The following is a 26,874-nucleotide window of genomic DNA, read 5'->3' as shown; positions in this document are numbered from 1 at the left end:
AGGAAACAGTGTGCCAGCCTGAGAAGCAGCATCTCCGTTCTGCACGGCCCGTGTGATGGCACAGGATTAGTCCTGGTGCCCCCCTGATTCTGCCCCGGACTGAGGACACTAGCTCTACAGCAAGCAGGGCCACAAGCCCATCCAGGGTCTTGCTCCATGCTGTACCTCCCTTTCCCAGGCACAAAGCAGAGCATCGGAGGGAGAAGGACAATGGCAGTGGTACCTGGCCCACACGTAGGATGAGGAATCTCAATTCCACTTGAAATTGCACAGACCTCGCCTCTCTCAGATGCTGTACCTTCCAGCTCTTGGCACCGACCCTGCTGTGTCCCCTTCCAGACCTGTCAAATACCAGCCTTTAACTTTTATGTCATATAACTATAAACACTAAGAAAAAGGCACTGGATGGACCGCAGTGTAAATGACTACAAAGTTTCATGGAAGCTATGGCTTATCTCAGTCCAATCAGTTCTCCAAGACAAATTCAATACCAATAATACTTTAATTAAATCACTTTTTCATACCAAGCGCATGAAGATTCTGGCAATAGGTATTTAAATTTCAGATGAGTCACATAAAACCTGAGCCAGACATTGCAGTGACTCTGATCAAACGAAAACTAACCAAACGCACAGCATAATTATTCTGAAGCTGTGATTTGATTTATGCAAATTAACATTTAAATATCTTAAGAGCGATTAAAATAATCATACCACCACCTCAGTTTAGCATCCTATAATGGTTTTTGCCCCAGAAGCAGAAAACTTCAAAGCCCTTTCCTTTCCAAAGCTGTTTGCCCAGAGCCAGACAATGTAGAAAGCTGGAGACGGCCGACAGCCAGGCCATCTCACCACCAAACATTATGGGACTGCCACTGGCCTCCTGCTCCACACCAAGGGTTTAACACTAACTCTCAACCTCGAAACAGAGGCAAAAATTCTCCAAGTTCTTGAATGCTCTCCTAAATAACACAGCCCACTGCAAAGTGCCTGGTGCACAGCATAAGCATATTGACTATGGGACTTACCCTCTTTTTTATAATATTTAAATTAATCATTTATCCTGATCACATTACTTAAAACTCCAAAATTAACCCTTCCTGACTGCCCCCGAGCACGCACACACACATCCAAGCCTACCTGGAGCTTCCAGTGCCACCTGCACAGCTCAGACCAAGCCAAACTTTCTGCCAGCAGCCTACCCTTCCTCCAGTTCTGCTCAAATACCAGATTTGCCAGGTATGGCCCGAGGACCACTCAAATCCTTACCTGAGCCTGTTGGGACCACTGGCATTCAAAAACATATACATTTTCTATAGCTCATGCTATTCAAACCAGTCCAGAAAGACTGGAAGCACATAGTCCCATCTTTCTCTAATTTCAGTTGGATGAGAAACACTGGGCTATCATCTTTTGGGGTTTGTGTGTTTCTTACAGGCTTAACTCCATGACCTTGAACTCTGATCACAGTAACAGCTCTGTTCTCAGATAAGAAGTGTTTATTGAGCTATTATGAGAACATTTTTAGCAATTCCAAGCAGAAAAAAAAAATTAACTACTAAATAAAATGATAACATATCCCAGGAGAACAACCTTTGATGCAATCATGACAGACTGAACTAAACCAGTCAAATTTTACTCCAGAAAAGTAAAAATGGTCTTAGAGTTCTTGTAATTTCTTACATTCCCCTGAACACTTCTCCTTTACCCCCATTATTTTGTTTGTCATTTTTTAAACATATATTTCAAGATGCAATCTCATTTGGAGAAGCTACAGTATCTTCATATAAGCAATGAATAAGATGTTCCCCTGAAACAGGCACATTGAAATCCTGCAGCATCCTACACCTGAGACGGCTTAAAGGCCTCTGCCATGTACTCGTACGCAGTGCTCAGAAGACACTTCAGACAGAAGCGCACTCTTTACTATACGTTAACATATAGACGATGAAATACACCAGAATGGCATGTAACTATCCAATAAACCCAGCTGCTGGAGGTCTTTGCTCTGAGAAGCTAAGGTTATTAATAGAATGGATTTCCTCCCACCCAGAGGAAAACCCAGCCCCACAGCCAGACAGCAGAGCTGCACAACAAACCTTGAAGAAAAAGGGAAAATACCACAACACCCTCTGCTATAACAGCACTGCCTTGTTGTGGGGGCTTTTTTGTTGGTTTGGGGTTTGGGTTGTTTGTGGTTAGGGGTGGTGGTGGTTTGGTTTAGGTATTTGGGGTTTTTTTTTTCCTAGGGTTTGTTTTTGTTTCTGGGGTTTTAGAGTTTGTTGGGGTTTTTCCTATTTTGGGGATTCAGGTTACAAGACAATCCTACGGAATCCACTGGAAATACTGAAGAGTTACTGTGTTGCAGGGGGGTTTTGTTGGTTTGGGGATTTTTGTTGGTTTGGTTTTTTTGTTTTGTTTTTTAAAGCAGGTCTTCTGGTAAAAGAAAATAATATACTGCACATTTTCACCTACCACAGAGTGGATCTTTCTTTCCCTCCCCTTGTCACGAACAATTTCACTGAGCTATACGTCTTTGCACACACTTCTCATCAAGACTATTCCTGCTTCCTCGTACAAACTGAAGCTTGTCAGACTGTATCTACGTTAACAAGTCCAGCAGCACAATAAAGAGCGGGATGTGTAGAGCAAAGCAGCCAGTGCTAAAGGAAAGAAAAACCTCATTCTGCGCTCAGGGAGGTTACTTGAGACTCAACACTCATGAGCAGCTGGCGCACATCTTCCAGTTAAATTTAATTTAAAATAAAATCCAAATATGTGCACTACAAGACCACTCCAGGATGCAAACCAAAGCAGAGTAAACAAAACCATCAGAAGATGGACTGAAAAGCGCAATCCCCAGGCGACGTACCACAGGCAGCTTCTAGCTACTTGAGTAGCTTCAGACTCGATTTTCAGTTTTAGTCTCAGAGAAGTCTGTCTGTTCCCCCATGCACATTTTTAAAGCCCTCTTCTCCTTCCCCAAGTGAAGGATGCCCATCATAACTTCACTCCAGTGCAATGACCACTCCCAGGCAGCGGCACGCACAAGCTGAAGTTGGCTCCGGAGTTCTTCAGCTTGCTTTGCTCCAAGACTGAGGTTGCTGCATCCCACCTCACGTGCCAGATGCTGCTAGTGAATACCGCAGGGGACATGGAAAAGAAAGCCTGTCTTGAGACACCTACCAATTATTATTACCTCTAAATAGAGCCAAAGAGACTCATTTCCTTCAAAGGAAGCCTAAGTCTGAAGCAGAGAGAATTGGGAAATCTACACTTGGCTTATTAAACATTAAATTATACAAAACGTGTGAATTTTGAGCAGTTGAGACTGTGAATTCTGTGCTTCTGAAGAAAGTACGAACAAAGTACTGAAGTAAATACATTTAAAATAAATTAATTGATTATTCATTTAAATAAATAAATATGTTTTCACAGAGTAATGACAATAAACAGAAGGCACTTCACGGTTTGTCCCCTGCCCCCAACAAGCTTCTCTCTACAGAAACTCAGTAGAGAATCATGCAGACGTTGCTCAGCAAAAGTGAGCACCTCTGGTAACGTCTTGCTAACGTTCACCTAACTGTACCAATGTTCTTTACTAGATTCTTAAAATTACATCTCCAGCCTTCTCAAATGGTTCTAGGCAAATTCATCAACATGACCAATCTGGCAGACTGTAGCAACCTCGAGCAGCATAGGCTGTTCCAGGCCTGACCCCCATTAATAATTAACTATAAATTGATATTTCCTCATGATAGAGTAAGGGGGGGATGGGGGGTGTAGCAGAGTAACTAGTTAGCAAGACCACTACAGTGGAGCTGAAGAGAAATTGCAAAACTACACCCTTAATTCTCCAGCAAAACAAACAGCCCCTTTTAACTGCCCCGGGAAGCGCAATTGCTCCGTCGCTGGTTTTGTAGTAAAATCCGGGGAGGCAAAGCCCAGCCAGTGACAGCCATCTCATACTATAGTTACAATTTAACTCAAGAAAACTTGTTTTCCAACTTCTTTCAAGCCTCCATTGGTGAGAATCGGTTCCAACACACTCACACCCTTCTCACAGCACAGCTGGGCATCAAGGGAGGCTTCTAAAAGCTCAGTAACTTCCAGAAAATGCACAATTTGAGCAGTAGCACTTAGAAAGTGTTTTACTTACTTTATGCATCACTTTGAAAACACCATAAGGATGTCATTTTTCCCAAGTAAAAATATTGTTCTTTTTATATTAGGTACCACCCAACTTTGAGTTGTTTAGCAAATACAAATCTGAATTATTTGCTTTCTCTTTCCCACCAGAAGAAGCTTTGTTACTGGTAGTAGCAGCACCTCTATGTTATTGTTTATTTTGGATATGTAGCCGGACAAGCTGTACTGATGCAAGTGCTTTCATACCCATGAACTGTTCACCCTGAGGAATTCCCTTACTCCAGCTGTCTGATTCATAACAAAGCACTGCCAATTGAGGCTTCTTGCAATTTATAAAGGAAAACACATCTACAGAAAATACGAGATACAAGCCCAGGGAATCCCACCTGCCAGCCACCTCGAAACCAGCTCTTTGAACGAATCTCTGACCAACGGAAGGGAGGGAGCAGGCAAAGGAGAAAGCACCAAGGTGTTTCAAGTAACACGTGCCATACAAATTGTTTCCTTGCATGACCACGGAGGCAATTCAGGACGTGAAATGCACCGGCGCACACACACATGCATACCACCACAGAGAACAGAGACGCAGCTCTGATGCTAGCTCACCACAGCAGCCAGCACCCAGTTCTATGGGTAGCAACCAGAGACCCAGAAGTTTAATGACAAGAACAATGATTACGATCTCCGATTAAAACACATAAGGTATTTCAGAGCTCAGGAATTTTGGCCCATCATACACCAAGAAAATTAAGCTCAGCTGATGGCACCCTTTGCCTGACACAGAGCCTCAGTCCTGCACACATCAGTGATGAAGGTTGAGGCCAGAAGACCAGAGGTTGATTCCAAACTTGGAGAGAGTCCTAGTGAGAAGCAAATGATAAAATGATCCAATTTTTGCAGTTGTAAAACACAGGTACTACCCACTTAAGAAAAACATTACGGGGCTAACTTTAGATTTGTGCAACATTTGAGATATTTTAAATCGGACGCTATCAATGTTGCACTGAAACTAAAAATATAAGTTCATTTAAGTGTGATGCAAACTAGTTTCAATTTCACCATTGTCTGAATACTTGGAAAGAGAACTTAGGCCATACACTGAACACAAACATTTGTCACACAAAATGTCAGAGTGAACTCCTATGACTCAATGCTGTCATTTTTACCAGTAGTAGTACTGAAGAACACAATCGCTATATTCATATTTTCCACAAATATCAAAAGCTAAATCTTGTGATGCCAGTATGACTGCAATCATAGTTAAAAAGACAAACAGAACACTACTTCCAGCATTTATTTTTCTGCTGGGCAAGAAGCTGTTATGCAACTGAAAAGAAAGCACAAGCAGCACGGTATGGGCCACCAGGCCCGAACGAGAGCATGCTCTACAAATCAGAATGTGCCACCATCGACACAAACGGCGTATTTCAACCAGCCGGGGCTTGGCCAGCCTAATCTCTTCTTTTAAAAGACTAATACTTTTTGAACCTGAAAACAGTAGGCACGCTAAAATAAAAGTCCTGAACAGCGGTGTTTAGGACAGCCCACACCTTCAGGATCTGCATGACAGACAGTGCTGAAGGATGTATTCAAACTATTGGTACCGTCTGTCACTCTTCAATGCAGAAAGAGGGATCAAGATGAGTAGAGAGGTAGGATAAAGCCACGTTTCTTCCATTGCTGCAAGTATTTCCAAAAGATTTTGCCACCTTCCCTAAAGGAGAAATAAAATTTGATAGAGGGGTTTCACTCAACTCCCTGTGGGTAAACCACCTGTTCAAATGCCGCTGTCTTTTTTTTTATTTTAAAAAAAAATTCCTAAACAAATATGCATGCCATTTTTCCTTCTTATTTCCAGATATTTTATTTTGATTTCATTGCTTAATTCTGTATTCTTAGTCTGCTGGGCTTTCGTTAGAATTAGAAGCAGGCCAACCCATCTAAGAAATTTATTTAGAAGTTTCATTTTAGAATAGCTCTAGACAATATCAAATGCAGCTTCTGTAAGAATATAAATCTAGATGGCTATGGGTATTTTCCTCATTGCTACTTCACCGTCACAGAATGGCTGGTATGCCAGAAACTCTGCATGCCCGTGATGGGGTCCTGCTAACATAAATTGATTCTTCATCAAGTCCTCTAAACTACTCAAGGTGGAGAAGGCTCATTTAAAGTTATCTTTCTCCCTCTTACTATGAAAGATTTTCATCTGGACAAAGCACCCATCAGTATAGTGATGCAAAATTACCATTCTCCCCACAGGACTTCCACATTAAGTTTGCAACAGCGCACGCACAAATAACCTGTCAAGCGCATCCAGTCTGACGTGATGCAAAGATTTGCAAGTCAGGGTCTACTGTTCCAAGAGAGCACGGTTCAGGAGGTGTATAAAACTGTTTCCTTATGCATTGAGAAATACCCAGCAGTAAGTAACATCTGAGTTAAAACTTTCCACTAATACATGAAAAATCACAGTCACTCTTCCAATAGGACCAACAAGAACTTAGTTACCAAGCAGTTACTGAGTCAAGACAGCACATCGAGATTATATTCAATTCCTTCTGCAACAAAAATATTACAGTAAATGAGAACCTTAGCCTTTTTTGTTTTAAATCGGACTTAACTGTAAAAGAATTAATCCAACGCACTTCTCTTGATTTATCTTCTTCTGCTACAGTTTTCAGGTCAGTCACTTCAGCTACATGCAGTAACAGCTTTCAAACATATACTGACTGAGGTTATATATATATACACACACACACACACAGAGTAAGCATGTTTGAAAGGGTTTTTTATATACATACACACAGAGTATGAAAACTGTTCAGAGTCATAATTATTTTTTTTCAGAATACAAATTCCTTAAAACTGTGGTTTTAATATTTTGCTTTTATATAACAGGTGCTTTTCTTTCATTGTGAGCAACAACATCATGAAGATCACATTGGTTGCTCACTGAAAACAGATGTATAAATTAGACATGGCATATGTAGAGCAATAAAGAAAGAATGGAGGGAAAAATAGGTGTTTACTACTCCTTTCAGATTTCTAAAGATGTGGATGAGGCAGTGTTTCCTACAGGCAAAAATCAGTACATTAGAAATGCATATTCTCTCACAGAAGGCTCAGCCTTTTGCCTCTTAACAAATCAGTAACTGTAATAACCCATATGCCAATGTTTCCCAAAGCCACTAGTCCCTCTCCCCATGCAGAGGAACTTATTTAACCATATGATTTAACTATACAGAAAGGTATACGCAAAAAGAAAGGCAAGATTACATGCAGCATATGACCCCACTAGCTACAGTATAATAAACATGCATCAGTTTTTCCTCTGTTGTGTTCCCTTCCATATTTAATAATCTTTCCATTTGTAGCATAAACAAACATTTTAACATTCATTCTTGTTTTAATCTTTAAAACAAAGTTTAGACATCTCTTCAACTGAGTTTTGAAAACACATTTAGTCTCAAAGAGCACTTGTTGCAAAGAGTTCCCAAAATATTTATTGAGAAAAACTCCCACGATGTCCTCTTGCAGGGCTCAGAGCTGACACAGTCAAAGGAAGAAGTTAGCCTACAGCATCATTTCAAAACCCATACAGAAAAGGTATTAAAAAAAAAATCCTTTAGAATCTCATGAAAGCAATCTATTTTTCTTAGGCTGAATACCAATTAATTTCTTGAATCACAAAATAAGTTGACATTAATAGATAAGGAAAGAGGAGACAAAGAGCTTTTTTCTTCTCTTAGGAACAAAGCCTGTTCCTTCCAAAGGGCTTCATGAGGAAGATCCCCAACACCAAAAATCCCGTATTAAACACATTCAAGTGCTGAAAAATACCAAGATCTTGTGAGGACCTCCTCTATCCCTATAAATAGTTTAAAACTTCAAAAACAAGCTGTGGAAAAAACTTTTCAACTGGAACAGGCAGATTGTAGACAAGCAAGCAATTCTAATAATAAAAAAGAAGAAAACACAGAATAATTGAAAGAAAAAGGGTAGGAAGTAGCGGATGACCGAAGTTTGTAGGAAAACACAGGAAGGGGTTTCCAAGGCAATGATACACATTAACAGCTTTTCAGTCAAAGAGGCAGAAAGACATCTTTCAAGAAACAAATAAAAAGCCTTCTGGAAATTGTGCAAGTTCCACCAATTGTTGTGTACCAATACGGGCAAAACCTGCATCATACAGAAGAGGGAAAAAAATGAGTACATTTTACTCAAACTACTGGAATAAGGTAAAGGTTAACATATCATTTTTTGTAAACACTGACAAAGGACAAAAACAAAGTATTAAACAACAGAGACTGTGGAAACAGGAGAGAAGAAATATGCTTTCACATCTACATATGAAAAAATAAATTACTTTTACAAAAGTAAATTACTAAGGTTTCAGATAAAATTGTCCATATAGATAATTTTTATGAATACCTGATGCTAGCGGTTATTCTTATCTTCCAGAGGGAGCTTACAGCACCAGTAAGAGAAAAAAGTTTCTTTGCTTCCCTTATAATAAACTTTATATCAATTATTAGTAGTGAAGTTTGTTTTCTCTCTGCACTTTTGCATTTCTATGACAACCTTCTCATTCAGACCTTGACCCTACGCTAGCTCCTTTCTGTGGGCAGGCACTTGGTTCAGTCCATACCAACAGGATCAGGGAAAGGTTCAGATGGCAGTTCACATCCAAAGACTCTGGGGAGGAGACCTGGAGGGACCAGACACTAATAAAAGCAACGAAGAAGCTCCAGCCCTACACAAAGCACAGCTGCACCAGTTATCACAGCCCCAGCTGAAGTTGTCCTACCGGCAGTTTTCCTGCCCAGGGACCAGTTTTGCTATCTCACTGTATCACACTTCAAGATAAGGTGAGCACGAAGTGAGGAGACCCACTTCCAAATCAAGATTCACCTTCTAATCAAGAGTCAAGTAAAACTAAAGTAAAACTCCTAAAATAACCCAAAGCAAGTTCTCTCAGGTACTTGCCCCAAGGCAAGGCAACAGCCAAGCTTCAGCTTTGTGATAAAAATCTTTTCTCACCCAGCAATTTAAGTTCCTGCCAATCTCATGCCTTGGAAGGTAAGTGTCCCGGTCATGTAAAACCGGCTGCAGGACAATACAGTGTAGTAACCTAAAGGAGCACAGCCTCCAGCACAGAGAAGGGTAACAAACACTCAGGTGGGAGGATTACAGAGTGGTTTCTGACAGGGAAAGGGGCTGTGAGCATCTCCCAGCTGTGAGCATCTCCCATCTATTTTAACAAAGACATTAATGGGACTCTGCACAGGTATTAGGACCTGAGCTTTCTTGTCCCTAAATTATCCACCACTTGTTCTGAACGGGTAGTTACTCTGGTGCTGTACATATTCAGCAAGTAATGTTTATACAAATACGAAGGGATTTTCATTTGACAATAGCTGACTTTTTACATGAAAAGCACTAATCATATTTAATTTGTAACATGCTTTAAAAAGCACTAAAAGAGTTTTCTAGAACAGTTAATTTAGCAAGAATGGAAAGAGTCACATGAGTTTAAGCTTACTGATTTTAAAAATAGTTTTTTTGATGGGAATGTCACTCATAACATGCAATAATAATTCTCTGTACATAAGAATCCAATTACTTTTTAAATATTGAGATAGTTGCTGTAGCTTTGGTCATACTAAAAATAGATGAAAATATTTCTTATATCTGTTTTATCTTTGGATATTTCACTGGGTCTTACTTTATTGCTGTGGTTTAGAACTTGAACTTAACATTTTTCTAGGCTTCATCCTGTTATACCCAAATATTGTAGGGCACAATAGAGCTGGAGAAAAGGCCATACTTTCAAAAAGGAATACTTTCTAATTTTTTCTGAAAATGCAAGCTGAAAAAAAGACTGTACAAAAAGTTGACATAGAGCTGGGATGATTAAATATGTAAAATGAATAACACAGGGAGAGATATTTTGAAATTAAACTGATTTCAAGTCACTGAATAAGAAAAAAAAATCAAAACTAAACTACTTGAAATGACTTGCTTAAAACACACACCAGTTATTTGGCTTTTCTTCCATTTTTAAGCAAAATTGCTGTGCTAGAGATTAACGTCATTTTGTCAGAAAGTTACCCACCCTCAAAATTGAAGTGGAACATTAAGACACTATATGGAAAAAAAAAAACCCCACAGTAACATAATGTGAAAAAAATACTATAAACTGTACAAAGATTATCCCCAAACTGCATCTAAAAACAAGATTCACACCAATTCTCGCCATCTTTTCCAACATTCACTATATTGAAATAAAACAACTGAAGAATTAAGGGGGGGAAGAAAAAAAGAAAGTACCTACCCCATAGGAAACACTACGCTATCAAATAAAGTCACAGACTAAAACCCACTTTCACAATTGCATATTGTTCCCCTGCTCACCTGTCACTCAAAAGTTAGTGCTCTGAAGAGAAACAGAGCTTCAATCTCTCTAGAAATCTGTAAAACAGATAGAGGCACTAAATTAAAAAGGTCTATAGAGGGGGGTGGGGAAAGCCAAGCACAGGTAACAGGATTTTCCAGGCTTTATGCTTCATTATAGGTTATTTCAGGTCAAATAGAGGGTGTTCACTGCCTGTAGAAGTCAGAAAAGGTAACCCATTGCTAACCCATTTCATAGCACAAGCTACCAAAAGTTGTTTTAAATACAGTTAACAGCATCACATAAGGTGCACAGCACACTCATCAGCCATCTCTAACATGCTCAGTGCTCATCCTTGCTAATTTCTTCATATCTAGTTTCAGAACTCTGGTTGGGTTGTGCATGAAATAGTTTCAGATACCTAGAGATCCATCTCATACTTCACCCGAACAATGATCTTTTCTTCCAAGACCTGGGTTGAAAGTAATACATTATGTTCCACTCCATCTCAGATTTTCAGTCAAGAGATCTGAAGAAAAATCATATTTCAGTGACTCAGGAACAGAGACATTAACTTAGTAAAAGCTCCCCCAGCATCGAGCTCAATTCTTACTTCCCTTATTTTCAAAGGCAAGAAAATTTAATAGTTAGATCAGCTGAAAATAAGTATTTGACCAGCTGTGAGTTTACATCACCCATCTACAGGAGCTTCACAGTTTCAGGGAAGAAGCGCTAAGGATGTTCTCTTCATCAAATTAATCCCATGCCAAGACTTGTGAAATTCTCCTGTAATCATACTGTAACATCATCAGGGAATTGAAGAAACTCAGAAAACACAAAAAGGTACAAACAAGCTTTTTCAAGGTATGAAAGGTGGATACTATTTCACAAAAGCGAATGCGTAACTGAGGAGCGCTGGTATCACCGCGAGGATATCCTACTTCCACATTTCTTCTTCCGTCGATGGAGTATCACCAGTTGATTATCAGGCCTGCTCTACCTGATTCATACTTCTGTTAGTCAAGAGAGCAGTTTACCTCAGCTGTAACACTTCTGCATATGGATGGAAATAGTTATGTATTCAGTGAAGCCAAGGCTTTTCTAAAAAAAAAAAAAAAAAAACAAAAACCCACAAAAAAAACCCCCACCACATAGATGTTCTGCTTTTTTCCACAAAGTTCTGTGCAGAAAGCAATACTGCCTAGAGTAACTATTCTGTATGTGCACAGCAGTTGTATGCCACAATACCTCACATTGCAATAACAAAATTTAGCTCAACTAAAAGTGGCTTTCCTTCTGTATTTAACATTCCTCTGAAATACGCGTTCAGCCTCAAATGACAGTGCTGTGCCCATTACCAATGTTCTTCTTCCCCCACTCACACATAAGAAAGCCAACAAGAAAATTCCTGTTTCAAAATGCACTGATTTGTCAAAAGGATCTTTGTTGCTATAATCAGCATACTGGCAGAATGGAAACTACAAGGAAAAGAATACATACTGTTAAAAAGAGAACTATTCTAAAACCAAGAAGCATGCAATCCCTTGAAATAGTACAGAGAGGTACATCCCTAAACCCACAAGCTTGGAGAAGCACAGGCAGACATTCCTACACGTTTAGGGTGGGATTTTCACGAGAATTAAGCCTAGTTAATTCTGTTCTACCCAGGAGCTGGTAAGCTAACACTCTGCCTCTAAAAGTGCTGCTCAGCCTCCCATCCGCTTTAACGGACACAATCAATCCGGCAGATGCTTCTTGAAAAATCACCTCCAAAACAACATTTGTTTTGAAACAACTGCTATAAATTGAAGCCCACAACAAGAAAAGCAGCACACACAAATTCTGACATTTCTATCAGTTGTGTCAGCTTCTGCAAGATAAGTTGAAAGCTCACTCTTCCTCCCCACACCCTGTCTTTGTCTCTGCCATCTCGTTATGCAGGAGCCTGTCTCATTTCCCTGTTTCTGTAGGTAGTTGTTTGAAAGATAGGAGGGAAGAAACATGCAAACGCAAAAAAACCTGAAACAAAGAAAAATCTCAGGCACCAGCAGAGACTCCAGGTCAGGGGCAGTTTCCTGAGCAATTTTTTAATGAAACTTTATTCCAGCTGATGGAATCTCTCTGATCACAAAGTATCCTCAAACCCAGACAGCCACGCACCACCACCACAACGCAAATTAGAGCATCTAGCCAAACATATCTATGAAAAAATAATTTACAAGCAGGACCGATGCCACACCCTGAGCAAGCAGCAGAACTCGCACTCCAACAGAAGTCCCTGGTAATAAGTGCATTAAATGAAAACTCTACCTAATTCCTGTTTTACATGATTATAAACATCACCTCACCATGCGCTACCATAAATGGCTTGCAGCAGCACAGATAAAGCAGTCACCGCTGTATCAGTTTTCTCCTGGTAAGTCCACGTTAACACCTTGCTCTATTTATCTGCGATCTCACCATGCCACTTCGTAATACAGTCTTGCCCTATTTTCCAGATGCTTCATTAATCTCTTCGCTGACTGCCACGCTTACTAGACTGTTACTGGGTGAATTTAAAACTTAGTTCATAGAAACCTTTAACAAATTAACTCTGTTACAAAATTATTGTTATGTCAGAAAGCACATCTTCACAGTCCAGCCAAGCTTTTCTACTTTGTGTGAAGTCAATGAGAGCACAGACTTTTTGCAAATGATGTAATGGGAGGTAATACTGGGGGGGGAAATCACCACAGAAATATGCATTGTTATCAACAACTGCAGCTTTACTTATTTGTCTCTCATTTTAATAACACGTTTTCCCACAATTTAGAGATACAGAGTATCTGAAATAAACAAGGCTATACGCAAGCAGGAAGATGCAAAGACATGAGAGCACCACATAATTCCTGGGAAGGCAAGCCTGGGAGCTCAAAACAACTTAGCAAGTTAACAAAAAAGGAAACCATCGCAGCTTTTGGCACTGACATTTTAAGTCAGACGCAACAGTTAGTAACAAAAGTATAGCCTCAAAAGAAAGATATATATTAAAAAAAATGTAAGCACATAACACTGACAATTGAGGGCTTAGTATAAATAAAAATTTATATTAAAAAAAAATCACTATTTCCTACAGCGTTAAACACGTCTGCCAGTTTTATAATTGATACCATGATGAATCAAGAACCAGAACAAACCCAGCACAATCTCTGCTGCAATCATTACCTTAAAGCCACCAGCAATAACCCCTCCGTTTTTACAGAACTAGTTCTTGGGAACTGACCAAATTTTAAAGCGCCAACTTCCTTTCCAGTTGTTTTTATTTATACCGGCCCCTCAGCACCATTTGCTCCCCCCGCCCCAGCACCAACTTCCCCCACAACGCAAAGGCGGGCGTCCCACGGGTCTCTTCTCGAGGTTCAGGGCGAGGGACGGCGGCCGGGTCCCGCCGGGGCTACGAGGAGCCACCGCGGCGGAGGCAGCCGAGAGCAGGACCCGTAACGGGAGGAACCGCCGCCGCGCCCGGGCGCCACCCGCGGTACCCCCCGCGCGGCGCGGGGGAAGCGGCTGCCGCCGGCCGGGCGGCCCGAGCGCACCATACAAGGAGGAGGCGGCCACGGCGCGCCCGGGAGAGAAGCGGGGCACCGCCGGAACCCGCCCGGCCCCGCCACCGCCCCGCGGCCGGTAACGGGCGAGGGGGGCCGCCACGCCTCCCCCCGCCGAGCGGCGGCGGCCTCGCCCGGCAGCCGGGGCCGCGCCGGCAGGCTCGGAGACGGGCGCTTCCCTAAGCCGGGGAAGGGGAAACTTCGGGGACGCGGCGGAGCAGGCGCTGTCGAGGGCGACGGGAAGGGGAAGCGGCACTGCCCGCTCCCCGCCGCCGGTCTTCGGCAAGGGCAGCGGCGCACCAAGCCTACGCGGCGGGCAACAGCCGCCGCCGCGCCTCGGGGCAGGGGGCAAGGTCGGCCCCGGCCCTTCGCCCCGGAGCCCCTCGCGGGAAGGAGGCGAAGGCAGCGCCCCTCTCCGCCCGCCGGGGACGGCCCCGCTCCTCTCCCGGCCGCTCACCTTCACGGATCGGGCCGCACTGGCGTCCGAGCTGGAGCTGCCGCCGCCGCCCTGGGCATGTCCGGGAACGCCACGGGGAAGCGCCGCTCCGGCCGGGCTCAGCCCCTCACGCCCGCCGCTCCTGCCGCCGCCGCCTCGGCCGCTGCCATCTTGTCCTGGCGGCTGGGAGGAAAGAGCCCCAGCTCAGCCCGCTCGGCAGCCCGGGCCTCCGCCTCATCTTCCCGGGGAGGGACCCAGCCCGCCCCCGGCCGCCGCCTCCTCCGCCTCCGCCCGCCTCCGCCGCTGCCCTGCCCGCGGCGGCCTAGCGGCGCCCGCCGCCGCCCATCGCCCCGGAGCGGCGAGACGAGGCCCCGCCGAACGCCGCGGAGGGGACCTGCGGGCCGCGCCGCACCGAGGCCCCGCTCCGGCGTGCCCCGGCCCCGCGCCCAGCCTGCGGGGCTCAGCCTGCGGGGCCCTCCCGCCGCCCGCCCTTCTCCGCCCCGGCCCGGCGCCTCAGCGGCAGCGCCCCCGCCCGGCCCCGCCGTGAGACGCCCGCCGCAGCCGGGAGCCGCCCCGCGCCGCCGCCCTCCGCTGCCTCCCCCGGCGCGGCGAGGACTCCCCTTTGCCGAGCGCGGCGAGTCCGCAGCCGCCCCGAGCCCTCCCTCAGCGCCTACGCGCATAAACGAAACTCCTCCACCGGTCAGAGCTGCCCTGGCTCGGACAAAGCCGGGCGCCGGCGCTGTAAGTAACGCCTGGCGCTTATCCTGCCCTGTCGCACCGATGAGGCAAGGCACGTGTATGGCCATCATCTCCCCTAGCAGCAGCTTAGCGGCGGAGCAAAGGCAGGACCCTCTGCCTCTTCACCGCTAGCTGACGGTTCCCCCGGGAAGCTGTGTGAGGACCACTTGAGATGCTCCTACCGCTAACTCTCCTCTGCCCGCCGTGGGCCTCCCTGGAGGAAGGCAACCTCTTGCTTTCTGAGAGCTCCCCAAGAAGCACCCGCAAAACCCTTAACAGTGACAGCAAACCTAAAGCTCAAACACCAAATGGCACGCTCTTCTTCCCCATCTCATTAGCCGGCAACTCCCATAACATTCACAGATGCATAATGATGATGCATGATGAGGAAACTGGCGTCAGGGAAAAGACCTGACTCTCAAGACTTAGAAGATGACAATGTGAGAATGAACATGTGAACTCCAGACTGGTTTACATGAGTGCTCTTTCTTTGTAAGATGAAGAGACTCCCTTACCCGGCCCTGAAAAATAACTGTGAAGCACCAACCTCCTAGATCCGGTCTGCCATCTTTCCCTGACGAGCAGTCCCTGCCACATTAGCCAGATACTATCAAACACACCTCTTGCTCTACAAGTAACAGGACGGAGCAAACGTAATGACCATTTTGTGGCCCACGTTACAGTTCAGCATTTTGCCTTGCTCAACTCTTGACAAAATAACAGGATACACCCTCAGTAACAATATGCCCCTAATATTATACATCACTTAAATATTAGTGGTTGGTGGTAGGACTGGTCAACTTCTACAAACAGCATTCTTGACCCGAAATAGTATTCAGCTGATGTGGGGTGAAAAAGGAATTACTGTTTGCCTATAAAGTAGTTAGCCCCAAGATAAACCCTCGGCTACAGCTACAACTGGACATCACATGCTTCCCCACCTCTCGCCAAAAATAACCAACAATTTCTGTATTTACTTGCACAACTACGTGTACTCTCCTATTTTTCTCTCACTACTTGTTCCAGTGTTTTCAACACGTGTCTGCTTGATTTTAACCTTTATTTAGGTCCAATCGTTTTAATAAAGATTGTCAGGATGCTAAGTCAGAATTTGAATTAATTAATTGGAGAAAACAGTTATTGTATGGAAGTACTAAAACCTAACATTGGGGTTACTACCATAATACCACCAATACTCAAGTCTTGTAAGTACTGAGACACAAGTTAAGGGTGGGGAAAAATAGGTGGGTGTCAATGTTACCAAATTATAGCTCTCAAGAGCCACTCATCACATCTTTTGCTTACTAATTTTATAAATATTAATCAAGCTTCTCTTCACACATCTCCTAAAAAATAACATCCTACAGAATTATTCACAATTTTATTAACATATAATCTATTTTAAAAGACTTTAAAATGTTAATAAACATTCTTGTTGATTACTTAACCATATAAACTCTAAAATGACTTAACAAAATAAAACATTAAGTATATGCTGATTCAATCTGTAAGTTGTAAATTGGCATACATGTCACTCCAAGTTAAACGCTTGTGACCTACTGAAAAAATAAAAATCCTCCTTCTCAGCTACTAACCAGTCTCGACATATTTTTTACAGCTGTTCTTTAGGAACTATTTCTAGCAATTTTCTTATTTTTTACCATGCAACTTCTTATAGTTTGATAACCAAAACAATCCAAATATGGTTGTAAACTGGAATGATACTGATCCTCTAAAAATAGACAAAATTATGAATCTAATGCTCCACTGATACATTAGCACAATTTTGACCAACTTTCAGAAATAGATTTTAATTTAGGTTTAGAAAAGAAGGGGGTGATTAACCTCTCCTGTTATACTGGTCTCTCTTTGGAGTTTTGAGTTGGCCATGTTTGCTAAATAACAGAGCCTCCCAAAGCATCTCACCACCGTCAGTTTTGTCCTCACGTTCCAGTTTTTGCTAATTAGATCAAGCTAGACTTCCACTCAGCCTGCAACGTGAGTATCATCGTTGTGTAATCAAACTCTGAAATCTCTTCGAAACTCCTTCAGTTGCTTTTGCGGAGCATAGCATCTCTCTGAAGATCCATTAGTTGTCCATACCTGGGAGCTGTTTCAATTAAAGGCTTCCTTGTCTTCACTGCAAATTCCATCAGCTGTTAGGACTAAAGGGCCTAAGCGGCACGAAAGGCCCAGCTAGCGCCGTTGCAAGCTGAAACGCTGAATCTCCTCCTTCAGTCAACTACTCGTAAGGCTTACTTTGGCCACAGAAGAGTTTTTAACTACCCACAACATGCAGTAAGACTACATAGGGTCTATAAGCAAGTTTTTAAAACTCTGATGAACATTTCTATCAGACGTTAAATACGACTGGGGCTGAGAAGCCCACGCATGATTTTTTTTGTCACTGGAAAACAGTAAATGACTCCTTGTCCTAATTTTCTCTTGGCAGGTACATTTGTGCTGGTAGGTGACTGAGGGATTATATGGAAACTCCTGTTACACCTGTAAGTCATGTGGACTACTGATACCATTTGGAAGGGAGTGTTTTGTTTCAAAGTACTTAAGTAACTCCGTGGAAGGAGGCCCATGTCATTTAGATTCATTTATAAACTTCAGCATTGAAACACACACCTCCATAGGCTCTTTGTTCCTCCTCGTTTCTATACTTTTGGAGAGGATAAGCAGTGGTTAGGTATGAGAGCTCAGATTGGAAAGAAGAAACCGAAGTTATAGAAGAAGGTATTTCCAATAGACGTAATCTATTATGCAGCAAAAAGAGATGATCTGAGGACAAATGCAGGCTAGCAGCTTTTGGCAGCACACCTACCAATGACATTTTGTGCTATTTTTGTTATCAAAATCCCAAGTGTAGACACAGACAGAAAATACTTTGGCTAGAACAATTTGTTTTACTCAAACTGCTATAAACTATATCATCAAAACACTTGTTACGGCCAGTATGAGTTGTTTATATCAGCTTATGAGTTGTTTATATCAGCTGGACTCTAAATTCTTGAATGAACTTGAGTCCTGACTGAGGCTGTGCTATTAGAGCTGCCCAAAGGAGCAAAATCAAAAAGATAAGGATGGAGAAGGCAAGACCATACGGCTGTAATTCCATCCACCAGGCCCTTCACTCAGTCACTAATAACATAGGGTGCAGTCGCATGAAACGGCAAGCCACACTCCAAGCTTGTCGCTCTGAAAAGGGAGAGAATTCGTTTCTTACAATTTTCTTGATCCGCTCCCCACACATCCAGTTAAGTTCTCCCAGTGATACCTCTGTGCTGGTGTTGAAGCTTCCATTTAGCAGATTCAACTCACCCAGCAAAAAAGGGGTTTTCTGGGGTGGGTTGCATCAGCTCAGGAAAACACTCAATGAACATCAGAGCTAACACAAAGAAGGCGGTAGAGTTTTTCTTTATCACCTAGTAGGTAGAGCTGCGCAGACTTCAGTTTAGTTTTCTGGGTAGAAATTATGAAAACCAAACAAACCAGATGCGTGCTGGTTGGCAACGCGTTGTTGTGACCACTGAAGGTATCCAGGCTGTGCTCACCTAACCTGAAGAGTACAAGTAGCAAGTACGGATCAACACAAGGAGGGTGGAATAGGGAAGGTTCTATTTCAATTTTTTTTTTTTTCTTAAACTTTCAGGCCATAATTTTTAGTCTTTCCGACAGCCTCTCCCATTTCTCCTAGGAGTTAAACAGGGAATTAATTTGTGGTAGGATTTCAAATTATAGCATTACTTTACTGTTTTTCACAGTGGCTGAAATACTTTATGTTTAAAATATTTATCCTCCCAAAACATACAAAACTGGACAAAGTTAACTATTTTTCTATTCTCACAATTCCTTATCTAAAGTATTTTTTTTTTTAACTGATCTAACTGTCACTGAAATATTACTTGTATTATGAGAAACAAGCATTCAATGTGATGCATTTGGATAAAAAACTTTTCAAGATCCAAATTCCAGCTGAAAATTGTAAAGGGATCAGAATTAAACTAATACAAAGCACTTTTTTAAAACATAAAAATTTAAATTTACAGTTTCCACTGATTACCATCATATTCAGATGAACATAGTTCAAAGTTCCCCAGATCCCCTCCTCTTAGATTTGTTTGCTAGACACATCAAAAATCAAAATGACTTTCAAATTTAAAGCAAACATATACTTTGCTCTTCTTGCAAGAACTGGAAGGTCAGCTGAGAAACACTGTATTTCCTCAATTAAAAAAAAAATAAATCACGCAATGTGTTTCTTTACACAGTTTACATTAAATCAGTTGCAAAAATAAGCAGAGGTATCCAAAGCACAAATTTCAGCTTTTGTTTCCACTTCATTTTTTTGCATCAAAATACTACTGTCTTTATCAAAACAGATTTACTATAGGACTTTAAAAAAAAAAAAAAACAAAACAAAAAAAACCCAGGGGGGTAGATAGGGGAAAGCATGTTGTTTATTGCTTGCTATTTAACTTGCAAGCTAAACAGCCTGGCTCCTCCATAAGATTTCAAAGCTGCAAAGGACAGAAGACACTGTCCATGGGCTAGTGGTGGTTTCTGGGGCTTTGCGCAGGGGGCCATGCGCGTGCCCGTAATAATTCCTTAAAGACATTGTGGTTCCTTGTGGATCTCCTAAGGTATGCAGAAGAAGCAGTCCACTTCTGTGGCTCTTCCAAAGAGGAAAACCAGACTGAAAATGGTCTTCTGCTTGCCTGTCTTTCTGCTTGTTTCTTCCTCAGCCCTTAACATCCAGTTCAAGGAACGTCACACACCATCCTGACATTGCTATTTCAAATTCTACCAAGTGTTAATGGTAAGTCTTAGGAAATTAACTTGTCTTGCATGCAAAGATACCAACAGGGTGACCGAAATGATAACTCTTAGGAAATGCAGAAGGAATGTTTAAAGTCTTTTTGGTTATGTATATAAAAGCTGGCTGTAGCCTACTTGAGATGAACTGCCTCTTCTCACTTTGTAAGGAATGTTTTCTTTAAGAAAAATAATGAACAGCCAATTTTGTGCAAACTTACAGCTTTCAAAAAAAATGTAAGTGCTGGCCAAAGAAAAAAACAGCCTTGAAGAATTGTTAGGGTATGTTTCTTCACTGAGAATTAAACCAAACTGCAGGAAACCTCCTATGTTTCCTCTGATGCAACCCAACAGAAGCAGATTTGCAGAGTTGGTGCTGAGGACTTGCAATCCATACTAAATGCAACTGATGGTTGGACCACATCTTCTGGTTTAGTTTTAACCAATAAGAATAAAGTTTGCTCATTCCTAGGTTGCTCTGCGATGCAACCAAAGCACGGTAAATTAGGATTCACAAGAGGATCTTTTCGGAAATGCACACCTCATCCTAACTAAAACACTAATCCCCTTATTTTTTACATCATCACAGAAAGGCAGTATGACTACACTATAGAAGAGTGACTTCTATGTATGAAGCAGCAGAAAAAACACAGAAGTGGAAAAATATCAAGGGTTATCTTGAAATTACATAAATAATTACTACCTCAATTTAGGATTTGCAGGACTTTTTTTTTTAAATAATTGTTTGTTTTCAACCTTACTGTTCTTTTAAGTGCCACAGTTGTTGAAAAAAACAACTGGGACAACTATATTTTTAAAAAAATGGCACCCTGCCAATTGTCAGAGATTATTTTGTTCAGGGATACTGTGAAATGCTTATTTCTCCGCTAGCGCTCATATTACATCAATAGGTGTAGATTTGACAGACGCTCCATCACGGTGCCTTAAACTATGCTAAGTGCTTGTTCATATTTGCAGAGGAACATAGAGAGTTAGAGTAACGGAATATTCTACAGGGTAGTTTAAACTTCTTTACTGGATCATATAAACACTAATGTATCATGATATTTTATTTTTCAGTCTATATTTTAATTTTCAGTCTCTTTTTCCTCTTTGTAAGAGCCACAGCAGTAGATCATTCCTCATGCATACACCTTAGGAGATCCACAAGGAAAGGGTGTATCTTCATGAAATGTATCAAGACAACATAAATTTGTAGTTTGACACTAAGTTTTCTTGCAAGAGTCTTTCTAACTACCTATTTTCATGTAGTTATTAGCCTTTGTGGTGTCTGAGTGTCTTTCACATAAGTATATTTAATATTCATATTTTTTTTCTCTCTCTCCAGCAGGAAAATAATTTGAAATTATTGTTAGGATTAACAAATGTTAAATGTGTACAAAAATCTGGTCTGCTTCTATTTTTGAGGCACTTGGCAAGGACAAATATAGTATTTTACAGTATCAGAATACTACACAACAAAACTGTGAGAATCTGATATAATCTGAGAAAGATATATTCCAAGGCAATCGATGAAAAATAAGAATTATAACACAGAATCACACTGACAGATTAAAAAAAAAGAAAAAGACATTGCAGCTTTAAAATCGCTGGCATTAAAAGCTACACTTAATTTTGGAGTCAAGTAGCAACAGTAATCCGTTACCAACTTAATGATATCAAAAAGTATTTTTACTTAACATAAAAAGTTAAAAACACATTGAAATACTTTTTCTATGGAAGAGAAAAATTACTTTAAAATAAAAAAATATTTTAAACTGAAAATCCGATGATATAGTGCTAATTTGCAAAATCTTTAGTAGAAAATATTGTATTTTTATTGTTGTTTTAAAATGAGCATCATTTCTGCACCCCACACTTGAGCATATTCATAGGGTACCATCCACTAATATTACCAACCATTTAATTTTTACAGTTGAGTAATCACTTCTTTTTTTAGTGACTGATACATTGCAAGATCAAGGGTTGCAGACAGATGAACACCACAAATGTTCCAGCTGACCTCACTTTCCAAAATGCATCATTCCTACAAATAAACGTCATTAAACATAAGTGGGCAGTCAAACTACAGAATTAAAACATAATCCTGTGTTTCTCAAGTGAGTAGTTGCTTATTAGCAGGTCTACTGACTCCAGGAAAACTATTGACTTGAATAAAGATTTCTGGGGTTGTGCTTTTGGGAACATATTCTAAATCCAAAGCCTTTTAAAGTAAATAGTCTGATTAACTGACTCCTAGTTTAGGCTGATGTTTTATAGTGGCAAAGAGAAGAAGTTTTATCTTAATGGAGAATATATCAATCTCCCCCACAAACCACAACAGACGGGAGTGAAGCCTAGTTTAACTCTAGCAGGCACTGAATCGCATCTAAGCCTATCTTAGAATTAAACGGAAGACAACCTCGTTACCTTGGTCCCTCCAACCTCACCGTGAAAGTACTCGAGGACTGAGCCAGGGCTTTGCGATAGCAGCTACAGTCCAACCACATTAAAAACAAAACACAAACCAAACCAAAACCCCCTATTGTTGCACTGGTGAGAGGTCCTGTTACTAATCTGTCTGTGGCACAAATCCTTCTGAGTCAATTTGCACATGGCTTGCAAATGTTCACGTACATCCTCCCTTAACAGTTTAATACATCAGGAACTTATCCATATGTTCTCCTACTTTTTAAAAGCAGATATCTTAAAGTCTTCTTTATTTTCCCCCATGAGACGTCATTAATAAAATGCCAGTTAAAAATATCTTCTGAAGATTTAAATTACCACATTAGGACTCTCCTCCTAGAATGAACAACAGAAAAGGAACGTTTTAATTACATGAGTTATGAAACTAGATCAAACCATTATAAGGGGAAAAAAAAACCCCAACATTTCCTTCTTTAGCAAAGAACATATTTTCCTATAAATGTGTTTATTCTGAGATACAAATATTCTAATGATTTTTTCCCAAATGTTACACCACTAACTTGTGCTTAATTTTACTTATTTTTCTGGTCCAAACCAGTAACAGCCCAAATCTGTTCCAAAGGAAAACGTGATGCTCAGCAGTAGTTTAATAAATTGTTTTGACCGAGTGAAATACACCATGTCCACTCCTAGTAATGAGACACTTGGCAGAAAGTATCACATCACAAGAACAATAGCAGCAGACCGTCATTACGGTCCACAAAATACTGTAACCTCAGAGCAATCTCTCTACAAACAATGGAGGGGAAGATAAGGTAACATTTCTACTCAGCTAACTGCATGTGCTGGCAGTGCTTTAGCCTATAACATTTTAAATCATAGGAAAAGGTTTATAAATATTTTCATTTGCTGATTTTCTTAACATGCTGTTGTTAGCAAGACTTAGCTCACATTGTTTTCTGACTTGGATTAGACATTTTTGATTAAACACCAAACGTGAAATACACTAAAATATCATCACAGCATCAGGTTTCGAAGATGACATGTCTACCCGTGTAACATTTTAATTAGATTTGGGGTGAAGGAAGACAGGAAATCGGTTTGTTTTTCTGGCTTTATCATCTTTTGATATAATTACCACTCTCTGTTATTGGAACAGAGAGTACAACCCCACACATATATGATCTAATGTTTAAAAGAAGATGACAGAGCAGAAGTGGAAAGGAAAATGGCAAATCTGTATCTATAAATAAAAATGTGGTCATAGACATCATGTCACACTCAACACTAAAATGAATGGCAATGAGACACAACAGGTGAGAAAATGAAGGGACAGAGACTGCAAAGCATCCAACGTTATTGCCACACCAGAAAGACTGAGCCTTGATAGATCATGACGAGATTTTACTGCATGTGTACATGCAAAAGTTTTAGCATTATTTTCAGAGTTTTGCTACAACAATGAAATGATGTTGCTGTAGCTTCTCTTGGAGGGGATCACAAGTAATGGAAGAATTGCCATCAGGACAGAGGCACAAGAAAAGGCCCACAGCATCAGTCTTGGATGCTATTGAAAACAGACTGAAGGTCTCAAGAAAACAGAAAATATTCTAGAAATACGTTATTTCTGTCAGCACTGTACTTGTGACTTAGAAAACACAATTTCTACACTTCTAATATGTGCACTGAACCTCAAGACCATTTTCAGATTTTATTTTTAAATACAAACTGCGTCTCTCAGAATAAGATAATGGCCTGGCACATGTTACACAAATAGTATATCTGGCAGGGATTAAAGTACTTCCATTCAAACATCTTGTGCCATATTTTAAAAAAGAAAGGGTATACAGCTATTCTAGACAAATACAATTTAATAAGTGTAAATTCATTTATCCTCTTCCTACTTCAATGACAAAAAGCACCTTTGTAGACTGAATTATTTTTCTAAATGCATTTTATAAAATAATTTAAAAATAAAAAAATACAAATCTGAAAGTAGCCACATCTTTTACTTAAAATATGCTTTGTTACTCAATTGAATTTATTATTCAATTTCCTAAACGTTAAACACTAATCTATGGTTCTTATTCTGGATAATACCTCAAAATATGTTAGAAGAGTATCCTGTGAGGAAATATGTCGACTATCACTCATGTTTCACAAAAATACCTAAAGGCAGCTCAAGGTCATAGGTAAAAGGGCAAGTGTTCGGACACAGACTGAAATACCCCAAAATTAAGGCATGAAAAAGAGCAGAAAAAAAGCACTATTTAATCAACAGGCATGGACTTTTCAACCAACCTGTCTGTAGAGTAAAAGCAATGCTGTTTAATTCATTGAATGTGTTTTAAGGTGTTTATTTTTGAGCTGTAAGTACTTAGTGTACATGTGTACAGCCAGTTTTAGATTTGTTTTTATTCACTTGTTTACCATTTCTACTTAAGCAGAGATTACAAAACAGGGAAAGGACATGCACAGCTCTTGGGAAGTGGCATCCCAGGCCGTGGAAGTGGAGTCATTACTTGGACAGAAATCCTGCTGCTTTCCCCGCACAACAGAGGTCCCAGGCAGACGGAAGGTCTGTGTTCAGCACGGTCTCCATGGCAACAGCGGTGGGCATCGCACACAGGGTACCACATCCTACACTACAGTCAACATGCAAAAAAGCAGACCTGTTATTAGTTTTGCTCTCCTCCTTATACCTCGTACAGTTTCCTTTTATACCTGGTTTTTCTCTTTGTAGTTATTAATCACACAATATTATTATTATCATCATCACCAGCACTATTATCCATTAATCATAATATATTCAGGAACAGGCCGGGGCAGTCAGCAGCTTCAGGGCTGGGCATAAACCTTCGAACATCTGACATAGAAAGGAAGCTAATGGACAGTTATGCACAACACAAGCAACGCTGGCTAAATGAATTCCTGGTGCAAATCCATTACGGTCAGTAAAATTATTTCTAGGATGAATATGGCTCCGGATGCTTATTGATTAATGAAGAAAACTTGCACACTGAATATTTTATTTATCAAGTATTCTTGATAACTCTTATGTATACAGCTATGAAGATCAATGTTGGAATAGCAAAAGTTCCATTTTCATTCAAGTATCTCCTGGTGCTTTGTGTGTTATAACTACTACATAAAATGCAATCAAAATCACATAATGCTTAAATTAAATTACTAATTAACAGGAGTTAGTGGAAACACACAGAATATTAGTATTAATTTTAACAAACATTAGAAAAGTAGCCCAAATTATGGACCAGAATTTCATGGTCAGGGTCACCTAAAATATAAAAGAAAATTATAGCTTCTGAATTAAATCTTACAGAGCTTGCTATCTAAGTATCAGACAAGAGACAACAGATGGATTCAGATAGAAAGACGGCATATACAAGGAAGAAAGGAGACAATGTTGGCCATCATTATAGGCAGAGTCATATCAGTGCACCAGCTGCCCGCCTGCCTCAGGAGTGCTTATTTCCCGAAGGAAGAAAGTTTGCCAGTGCCAGTGTTATTCATTATTGTAGGGCTGCCAACATTCTCCCTCTTCTGAAAGACATAAAAATGTGTATAGCATGTAAAGCCTGAGAAATGCAATACCAGTCTCACTGAAATCTTCAAAAAGGACATCACTGACATGGGTGGGATCAAGATTTTACTCTCATATTTTCCTTTTTCTTCAAGTGCTGATTACACACATATCAACATACCCTCAAAAGCCAGTACTTAGAGATAAAAAAATTACTGAGAAAAGTAAAAGCAAAAAACAACAAAACAAAAAAAACCCCAACAACAAACAAAAAACACCCCAACAACAAACAAAAAACACACACACAAAAAGCACCACAAAACCTGAACTGGATTCTTAGTGTGGTTCCATTCATCATTACATGCCATATAAATATGGAAATCAGCTTTTTATAGCCTGGCATGATGACAGCTATTTATTTGTGAATGTAAAAGTAGTATAAATATTTTTGTTTTAGCACATAAAATGTAACTGTCAGTCATCATACATTCTTTACTATTTAAAATCATTTCTTCAGCAGATGCAAATTCATGTATTATACTAGAAACTAACAACTATTTCGCAGCAGGGTATAAGTAGCTCTTCATTCATTTTTTATTAAATAGTTGTATCTATTACATGTGTGAAAGATTGCTTTAGCTGCTTATATAAGGCTTTAAAGCCAGAATTGCATTCCACTCAGCAGATGATACTGAAAAGCACTAGTTTATTTCAATAATTACTTCTTTAACTTTCTCATGTTTCAATTCCAAGCTCAAAATATTATCTTTAATTAAAAA

At 40.7% G+C, this 26,874-nt stretch overlaps 1 protein-coding gene across 2 annotated transcripts in view; it reads right to left on the bottom strand.

Moving 5' to 3' along the window:
- The window catches only part of HIPK3 (homeodomain interacting protein kinase 3), a 111,576-nt gene that overhangs the window by 60,291 nt on the left and 24,411 nt on the right, over positions 1 to 26,874 (bottom strand). The window contains exon 1 of one of the 2 annotated variants that reach the window (XM_054826757.1): positions 14,587 to 15,060. The exons of the other annotated variant lie outside the window; for it this stretch is intronic. The gene's annotated coding sequence lies outside the window, so the exon portion shown is untranslated. Of the gene's footprint in view, positions 1 to 14,586; positions 15,061 to 26,874 lie in introns of those variants that run through there. 2 annotated transcript variants of the gene reach the window in all.

This window comes from Grus americana, chromosome 5 (assembly GCF_028858705.1).
Source record: "Grus americana isolate bGruAme1 chromosome 5, bGruAme1.mat, whole genome shotgun sequence".
NCBI lineage: Eukaryota > Metazoa > Chordata > Aves > Gruiformes > Gruidae > Grus > Grus americana.
This window is presented reverse-complemented; position numbering and strand designations above follow the sequence as displayed.